Source organism: Vigna angularis, chromosome 5 (assembly GCF_016808095.1).
Source record: "Vigna angularis cultivar LongXiaoDou No.4 chromosome 5, ASM1680809v1, whole genome shotgun sequence".
Classification (NCBI taxonomy): Eukaryota; Viridiplantae; Streptophyta; class Magnoliopsida; order Fabales; family Fabaceae; genus Vigna; species Vigna angularis.
The window spans coordinates 9,441,986-9,452,193 of NC_068974.1; positions in this window are offsets into that span (position 1 = coordinate 9,441,986).

The window sequence follows — 10,208 nt, forward strand, 5'->3', positions numbered from 1 at the left end:
ATATATGTAATTGTGCATTTAATTTTGTATCTGTTTATACAAAATTTGTAAATGTTGAGTTCATAAATGGATTATTTAGTTATTTAAATCCATGACTAGATTAAAAAATAAACTCATTTAAATGTTTATACAACAATTATAAATAAAATATTTTTTTTATTTTAACTATTAAAAATGTATGCAATACTTTACTTTATTTTCTGATTTTGATTTTCTGTTTATAGAATAAAATAAGTCAACTAATGAATAACAAATTTAAACTGAAATTTTAATAATTTTATCTTGAAAAAGAGTTTTCTATGTTTTATTTTTTAATTTAATTTTAATATAATTATCTTTAACTATAGAACATAAAAAAATTTATTATTTATTTAAATCCCTTCATTAACATAACATTTTTTTTCCACATCACCTATTTGACATTATGCAAGCAAAAAGTCCACGTTAAAAATGATCGATAAAAATCATGTAATTTTTTGAGTGAAATTGACGTGCAGATGTACATCCTAAAAGGTCTGTCTCAAGACTTTTATGATGGACTTGTTTCTAAATGTTCTCAACAGTCTAGTGCACCTATCATTGCTGAATGTGCTCCGAAGAATTAGAAGATTGTAATTAGACGTTCTTCCTCGATATTTATCACCACCACCTTAACCTTTTCTTCCAAAACAAACAACTCCTCCTCCTCCTCTACTTTCACCACCTAAACACAAAACAGTATCCCCTCAACCCCGTACTACAAAAATCCTCATTACCACAAAAACAACCTCTACCACAACCTTCCACCTCTCAAATGACCATCTCCAAAACTACCTTAAACATTAAATCCTTCTACTCCAAAAAACACACAGTCAAACTTTACAAACTATTTACTTATCCCATTCTTAACCTAACACACAATCCAGTCTCTATTTGGTGCTCACATCGTAAGTCATGAATAAAAAATGAATAATCAAAAAATCATTTCTTTATCCGATTATCTTTTATTTACTATATAAGTTTTAGATAACATTTCAATTAAATAAATATAAATATAACATTGAAATAAATAATATCAAACACAATATTATTATTAACATTATATATTTAATCTAAAATTATTCACATACACACCGTTCATTGTTGACCGTGATTTTGTGAATACAATAACGATAGTTTGATTGAATCAATAACAAAAAAATTCTATTTGTTCACTCCATGATCTTTTATTTCTAATATAAGTGTTAGATAACTTTCTTGTTTATCGATGATGTTCTATGTTACCTTTTATTGTTCTTCATAGGTAAAGTTTTAATAATTGCCTAAAAGATAATTAATTATATTTAAAATATTACTTCAAGATAGAAAGAAAAGGTAGATTAATTGCAGTAACGTGTTATTCTTTTTCACAGTGTACTAACGTATTACTATCACTACAAAAATAATACAATATAGTTGGGGTTTATTTTCAAAGGTTTTTAAAACCCCTTAAATTTTTGGCGGTTTTATTATAAACCCCCTAAATTTCTGGCGGTTTATTAAAAACCCCCTAAATTTCTGGCAGTTTATAAAAAACCGCAACTAAGTTATGATTTTTATTTTCTTAAATGCATTACCGCCCATAAATATTCTAAAACATTTTAATTCCCGCTATTCTTGTCTCTTTGAAATTGCATTTTGGTAATATTTCTCTTTCTTTCCTTCCTGTCTCTCCCAATCGAAGCATAAATCTTTAAATTGTACTCTCGCGAAAGCCACTGTGCCAGGACGAAACCCTCACTCATCCATCTTCACCAACCTGCATTTGAGCAACAAGTAAACATGCCATCGATTTTTCGTCCTCCCATTAGTGGCGACGCCGCTTTGTCTTCTCCACGACAGATCTCACCATCAGTCTCATGCCGCCATGACGAACCAACAACCACCTACATCTTCTTCATTGCAACCAACAGGAAAACCTATTCACGCAGGCACCACCACGAGCCACCTCTGAGGTTTGTTCCACCAAAGTCCCAACCATTCACCGTAGCTCCAAGATTCGCGACCACCATTAGCACCAAACCTAGCCACTGCGAAACCTGCAGAAAATTGCAGCAAGATCATCTCGCCACCACTGAATCGCGAGTCATTCATCGTCTTCCTCGCACAACCTCCAAACCTACATCTTTGATTGCAGGTAATTTTCATCTTTTTTTTTTTGTTTTTGCAGTAGAATGATGGAGGACGAGAATAGATTTAGGGTTTCATTATTGACAAAAGCGGGAAAGAATTTAGGGTTTTACACTTTATTTTTTGGTAATTGATTTGGGGTTTTTTTGGATTGGTGTTGGTGTGGCTGCTGGAATGGTTGGTGAGGCCCGAATTGAAAAGAAAGTTAAATGTATTTTCACCTCCCTCTCTTTCCTTTCATCAATCAATGTGTTATTTTAGTCCTTTGAATTGCCAATAATGTGTCGAAAGCTATCGGCACAACCTTTGTTTTTTGGAAACCATTTTTGATTCTCCTAAAGGGAATTGTTGAGAGAGAACAATATCATGGGAGCTAGTTTATAGTTAAATAAATAGTTTTGTTGTATTATAAAGTTTAATAACATCTTTCTTCTTATAGATGCGTACAGGTAATCCAATTGATGGTTGTGCAATATTTTGAAAAAAATCAAGGTTCTGTGTAACTTTACTTTCCTCTGGATGCTACTTGTTGATTATCTTAGTGGAATTTTGTTTCCTTCAATAGTATTCATGCATTTGTAGTTTTGTTAAGGTTGTTTTTAGCCATGGAAAATTGAGTTTCTTTTGCAATAGATTTACGTGCACGCATTGTTTACCCTTGTTTATTTGGCTTATACAATTTTATAGCTTAGAATGATAATATAAAAGTGTAGTATTCTATAATAAAATGATGGGTAAATGTATGATGTATAAGCCAGAGTCCTGTCTTATAAAGATGTAATATCTTTAAGTAGTATATTGACGAGAGACTATTATATTTCCATTATGCTGAGAGCAAATGTGTTTTTTTTCCAGACCTTTTCTTTTTATGTGTTTTCTTTATGTCATCTTGTTGATAATTGATTCATCTGTATCATTTTGTGATTATTCTTTACGACATGCTCGATTACTTGTACACTACGCAGTGCCAGATAGGTGATGTTGTTGCAATTTCATTAAGTGGAGCGGCCTACATGATATGCATTCACTAATTACGTACCTTTACTTGATAGTCCAATTCACTCAAGGTATCCAGTTCCACCATTACTTGCACAATTGTTTCCTTATTTTTTTGAGTCTGCTGTCTCATCAAAAATTGAAAATTTTCACAAAAGAATAGTATGAAACTGAAATTCACTTACAGTGTAGTCTTTTTGACTCTTGCATTTATATGAAATAAATGGTTGATTTTTTAATTTTTTGAGTGAAATTTGATTGTAATATAAGTTTTAAATAACAAAAATTTCTATTTGTTCACTCCAATGATGTTTTATTTGTAAAATAAGTTTTAGATAATATTCTTCTTTACTGACATTATTATTTATGGATCTTATTTATATAACATTCTTATTCAAAAATAATCTCATTTAAATTTTTATATAAAAATTATAAATAAATTTTTTTTTTATTCTAGTTATAAAAAATAGTATGGAATACTTATGTTTTATTTTCTGATTTTAATTTTCTATTTATAAAATAAAATTTTCATCCTGAAGGGTCCCAAGACTCTTATGATGAACTTGTTTCTAAATGTCCCCAACAGTCTAGTGAAGCTACAATTGCTTAACCAACTCCCAAGAAGCAAAAGATTGTAACTAGACGTTCTTCCAGACAAGCATCTAAGCTCAGATGATGACCACGTACTCCTCGCCCAACCTCACAAATATCTTGCTCGAGACTTATCGCCACCACCTCAAGTTTTTTTCCAAAACAAACATGATGGAAGCGGCTCCAGACTTCAAGCGAGAGCAGCTCCACGAATCAGAAGAATGCAGTAGAATGAAAAGATGATTGAAGACGCAGGTGCACACCAGGTGTTCGATGGAAGGTTTAGTGAGTGTTTTGGTGTATGTTGAAGCCTCACAAGCTCAGAAGGCCTTCCAAGAGGGAAGGAAGCTGGAGGAGAAGGTGCTGACTTAAGCACAATAAGGTGAACTCGAAGTATGGAGTCTGGAGAAATCTCAACAACACTTCAATATATCATTCAAGTTAAGATTTTCATGGAGAAGAGCCTCTCTTTTATAGGTGAAGAGAAGACTCTATTTCTAACTTTGCTAAGCTTCTAAGAATCACAAATGAAGTATGCTGGAGAAGCTAAGGAGCTTGGGACGCAAGGTTCAGCCAAGCACACATTAAAAACGTGCAAAATGTGTAAAAGCTATAAAAAATGGTTGAGCACACTGTGCAAATGGCTAAGCGAATTTACAATCCGGAAGCCAATTTCCTTTGTTATTCCAATCTGAAAGGTAACTGTTTCAATCCGGAAAACACCATTTTTCCTTCTTCCTTTGTCTCCTTTGCTTCCTTTGGCTCACCAAGATTCTTTGGTTGATTCTCCATGGTCTTCAACCTTTATTTATTAATTATTCAAATTTTTAGTCATATAATTTCATTCAATTAGATAGAGTTAGTACTTATTCATCATTCTCTTCTTAACTCATACACTATAAATTATTATAATGATTTTTATTTATAATATAAGTTTTAGATAACATTGTGTATGTCTATCGATCTTATTGTGTAACAAAGTATCACTGAAACATCTTATATATGCATTGTATCTAAATTAATAATAAATATATACAATGGACAAAAACAAAAATTATATATATGTCTCTAACATAATGAATAAATAACTTTTTTTTACTTTATTTTTTTATTAATTATTTAAATTCTTATTCAAATATTTTCAATCAAAGAGAGTTAATATTTATTCATCATATCTTCTTAAGTCATAGTCTCTTAATTGTGATGATTTTCTTCTGAGAGAACTTAGATATATAAGATACATCACTATGTGTCTTTCATTTCGATTTTAGAGTTTCATTTATTTCATTAACCTAAGGAAAATCAATTCCAAATATATAATTTTTCATTTTCAAACATTTCTCTCCAAATATATAATTGTCCATTTTTGTTTTGCAACTGTTTGTACAAAATTTGCAAATGTTAAGTTCGACCATAAATGGATGTAAACTAATTTAAACTTTTTTACCAAATTTTTAAATAAAACAAATTTGTTGTTTTAATTATAAATATGGAATGTTTTTATTTTTTGATTTTGATTTTCTGTTTTTAGAATAAAGTTTTAAGTCAACTATAATGAGTGAAAATTTTGAACAAAAATTTCCTAATTTTATCTTTAAAAAGATTTTTGTACGTTTTAATTTGGAATTGAATTTTAAGAAAATTATCTTTAACTATAAAAAAGAAGAAAATTATTATTTATTTAAATCCCTTCATTAACACACAAAAATGTTTTCCACATCACCTATTTGATCACGTAAGCAAAACGTTAACCTTAAAATTGATCGGTGACGATTTTATAATATTTTGAATGAAATTAACGTTAAAATTGATCGCTGACGATTTTATAATAAAATTGGATCGTGGGCCAATGTCGCTGGCGCTCAGCGCCCCTACTTATGGCGCCTAGGCGAAACTTCGAGAAAACTGGCGCTCAAGCTTTGTGCGATACATGAAACTAGCGCTCAGCCCCCCTTTCTGGCGCTCAGCCCTAACTAGTTGGCGCTCATGGCCCCTTTATGGCCTCAACTTCAACTTGACTATTCTACACTGCGTCTTTTTCTCTTTTTCTACATTCCAACTCCTTGATACTTTAACTCCTCTTTTAAATCATTCCAATGGCCTACAAAATCAAGGGCATTTAGTGATAAAATCATCAAATATACCCTCTACTCACGTATTCACAAAACTATACCAAAAACATGAGTTCAAGTAAGCTTCTAAGTAAAAAAGGGTTGATTTAATATCAAAATTTAATCACAGATAACGATACTTTCAACCGTTATCACTATAGCCTATTTATACAACAAATTACACCATTAGGCAAATATTGTAATCAAACAATAGCTTAAAATGAATATTGCACCTGAAAAAGTTCTTGATTTGGTGGTTTGGTACCCAAATATGTATGGAAGTGTTTTAAACTCTCAACTGAAAGTTCAAACAACTTTATTTTCTTATTAATTGTGTTTGAACTCTGAAATGAGTTATAAACAACTTGCAATTCAAAATCACCACTACACTTCCCTTTTAACTCAAAAAGTGATGGTTTAAATAGAGTGACATATAAGAATTCAACAGAAAACATGGAAACTTGTTAGGATGGTCACATTACTTAACTTTAGTGTACATTAGGTCTAGTTGTAATTTCTCACCCTTTTAGTGCTCTTTTTTAGGTTACAAGTACTCAAACTTTGAGTTTTACCTAATTCTTTGCTTTTGACATGTTTCGTAGCTTCCTTTCACTACTTTAGACTTGTTAGGATGTTAACATTTGTTAAAATTAGTCTACTCTAGGTGTCTTGGCAATTTTTTCAATTTTTAAGTGCACTTTTTTAGGTTCCAACTAAATTTTTTTGTTTGAGCTAATTCTTTGGTTTTGACAAGTTTCCTAGTTTCATTTCACTAACTTAGACTTGTTAAGATATTAAGATTAGTTATTATTAGTCTACTTTAGGTCAATTGTCACTTCCTCACCCTTTTTGTACAATTTTTTAGGTTCAAACTATTTAAACTTTGAGTTTTAGGTAATTGTTCCAATTTCAGTGGTTTCCTACCTTTATTTCATAACTTTAGACTTGTTTGAATATTAACATTAGTTATTCTAGTCTACTTTATGTGAAATGCCAATTTCTCACCTATTTAGTACACTTTTTTAGGTTTCAAGTACCCAAACTTTAAGATTTAGCTACTTCATATAATATCACATGGTTCTTGGCAAAGTCCACATTCTTAGGCTACTTTATTGCACTTTGCAAAGTTCTTCCATTCTACTGAAATTTGTAGTAGAGCTTTTGAGGTTTCACTAGTGATTTGAACAACTTGTCTTAGGAATAACTTGTTCACTCAATTCTTTGTCATTTCTAGTACATTAGAAGTTGTCTAGATAGTTTTAAGGCTCTTTTTACCTTAATTACAATTCCATGATGAATCCAAGGTAAGATAACAATAAAAACATAAATAATGTAAGAAAAATCCACAAGTAAGATAACAATAAATACATAAAAACTGCAACTCAAAATTCATGTGTCCTCAATAGGTTCATGATTATGCCAAAACATCACATCATTTTTCTTTGCTACTTTAAACATATACTGTTGCTTTTAACTCCTTGTTGCTGATATCATCTTTGATTGGTTTGTTTTGAGTCGTATTGAGTCATTTCCTGTTTCTAGACATTTGGAAAGGTGTAGTACTGCCATTAAGAATTTTATTCTCTATTTTGAACTTTTTTGGATGTTTTAAGCCAATTGTTATTTTTTCAAGCTTTCCATAATGTTGTTTTCAGATTACTAGTAGTTATTTTTATTAATTACATCAACACATCAAATTTTTTCTACTAACTGCTTTTAACTAAACTAACCAGTATCTTATTAAATTGTTGTTTTGATCATAATTTCTTTTCTTGGTAGAGATTATATTTCTTAGTTGTTGAAGGCAAACTAAGCACTTGTAATTGAAATTTAGGAATCCAAGTTTCCTTACTAGGTTTAAGTCTAAATTGACTTTGTTTCCTTCACCATATATAAACCTACTTAAGTTTTGAATGATTCACAAATGGTGTAAAAGAAATGGGAACCTCAGACTGGTATCTTGGATACTATCAATCAAAAAACAACCTCATACTAAACTGAAAAGGGTAATCTAAACCTACACATGGTACGATGCCTCATGCCTAATTAGGATTGATCAGAACCAATGGAAGAGGCACTTGTACATGGTTTATTTTTTCAAATTCATCATTCACAGATTAAAGTACCAAAACAAACCGTGACAAAATTGTTCAATGTTCTTTCATGGAACAAAAAACCTAACCAATACAGTCCATACCAAATCATATATCATAACAACTATTTCACAAATTCTTTTACTGTTATTGTTAGTACAAGTGAATGCCTCATACAGGTTCACTGCTTTTGTTATTCCTTCTTTAATTGAATTTCAACATAAGAGCACACCCCTTACATATTTTACAATCAGTTTCAAACCATCCAATCTTGCAATTTCAATTTAGGTACCCATACATTTGCCAGTGCTTTCCTTTCCTGGTCAATGGTCACGTCTTCTCCCTAGACTCTCTTCCTCCCTTTTTGGAAACAATTCGAACCACTTCTCAAGCTCACCCTAACACATGGAATGCAAGTGTAGTTAGGTTTATTGATTCATTTAGCGACATCAACATTTACTGCATTCAGACACAGAGAACATACCTCGACACAACGCTCTCCCAAGAGCCTTCCTTGACGAAGACAGAACCCTCACATCACGGGAGCACCCTCTTGACAGCAACGTCCACACACCGTGACGTTAACGGACCACCCTCTTGATGGTAAAGACAACGCACTGGTGGAAGAAACACTCGAACACCACTACGGGGGAGGTTCGACTAGTGAACCTAGCCACACAATGCCACCGGAAGCAAGCAACAGGGAATGGGAGAGGGAGAGAAACGTCAAACAGAAGCGAGAGGGAGGGAATGGGAAGCACGACGCGGGGTAGGGTAGAGTTTTTCTTTAACAAAATTGGGGACGACCTTAGTTTAATGGGTCTAGCCTCTTACTGAAGGCCATAAACCCCTTAGTAATGCTCTTTTGGCTTTCGGTGACTATATTTCACCATGGTCGTCTATAATGCTCATTTTGGTCGTCGATAACACACTTTTATCGACGGCCCATAGGCCTTCGGTAATATTTCGTCGGTAATAAGCCAAATTCTGGTAGTGAAAGTGTTTCTCTAAATGTTTAATGTGTCTAAGGTGGAAGTGGTTCTCTACCAAGTTGTTTCAAGTTGTTCTTCATTCCATCGTGTGTCGAAGGAAGGTGTTGCTATCATCTCTTATTGGTTAAGTGGTGTTTTCTACTTCACTTTGTGTCTTACTTATATTGTATCATTAAGTTGATTTTAGTGAAAAGTTAATCACTTCTTTTAAAGTGATTAACAACTGGATGAAGAATCTTTTGATTCAAACTAGTATAAAAATCATATGTGTGATTTTCTCTATCCTTTCTTTTCTTTACTTTATTTTGTTCAAAGAAATTTTTCAAAAAGGGAAAACAAAAATTTTAATAGAACCAATTCACCTCTCCGCTCTTTGTTTTTTGTTCGAACACGATTTTAAACATTTTGTTGTGCAATACCAATTCCTACAATCACGTACATAAAGAGTTATGAAAACACTATTCAACTCCCCTTCTAGTATTTTTCCACAACTTCAATAGGAACATGAATTATGGTGTGTTCACTAAAAATGTTGTTTGAAGCTTATATAGAATATTTTTTGGTCCCATTTTTCTGGTGCAGATTGGTGGCAGTGTGGTGCTTCAAAAACTCGTTTGGAAGGCTAGTTTTCGAGTGATAGAATGTGGGTAAAAGGGAGCTTGAAGTCTTCAACATGGTGCAGTAACCAAATGGGTTGAAAGTTTAGTAGAAGTTTTTTTTGGCTGGTGCAACGACTTCAACGAAAAATGACGCTAGTTATATCATGTTCATGCATAACAGTGGAGATGTTAATACAATCTCTTTATATAATTTGTATGTATGGAATTCACAAAACTTACTTATTTTAAAATAAGTTCACTATTTTCAAGGATGATAAAGTGATACATGAAAAATATGGTAGGTGAAAATTAAGCATGAATACCAATATACAATTATGTTTTTTTTTCTCTAATGTTTATCATTGAATAATATTATTATTTTATGTTGAACATTTTGTTATATCAAAACATGCTTACTGTTTATTTTATAATATTCAGTTTTAGTTGCAAACAATTTGATTGTGTGTTTCATATATTAAAGAATTTTTATCATGATCAAATAAAATATAAATAATACCGAAAAAAATTATTTGCTTTGTATTTTCGACGATTTGGAAACACCCATTAGTATCCGCGGTTTCCCAAACTCTTGTAGGTTTCAGCGGTTTTATAAACTTTTGAAAGTTTAAATGCTTTCTACAAAATCCTAGTTAATTCCAGTAAATTTCGCAAGCCCCT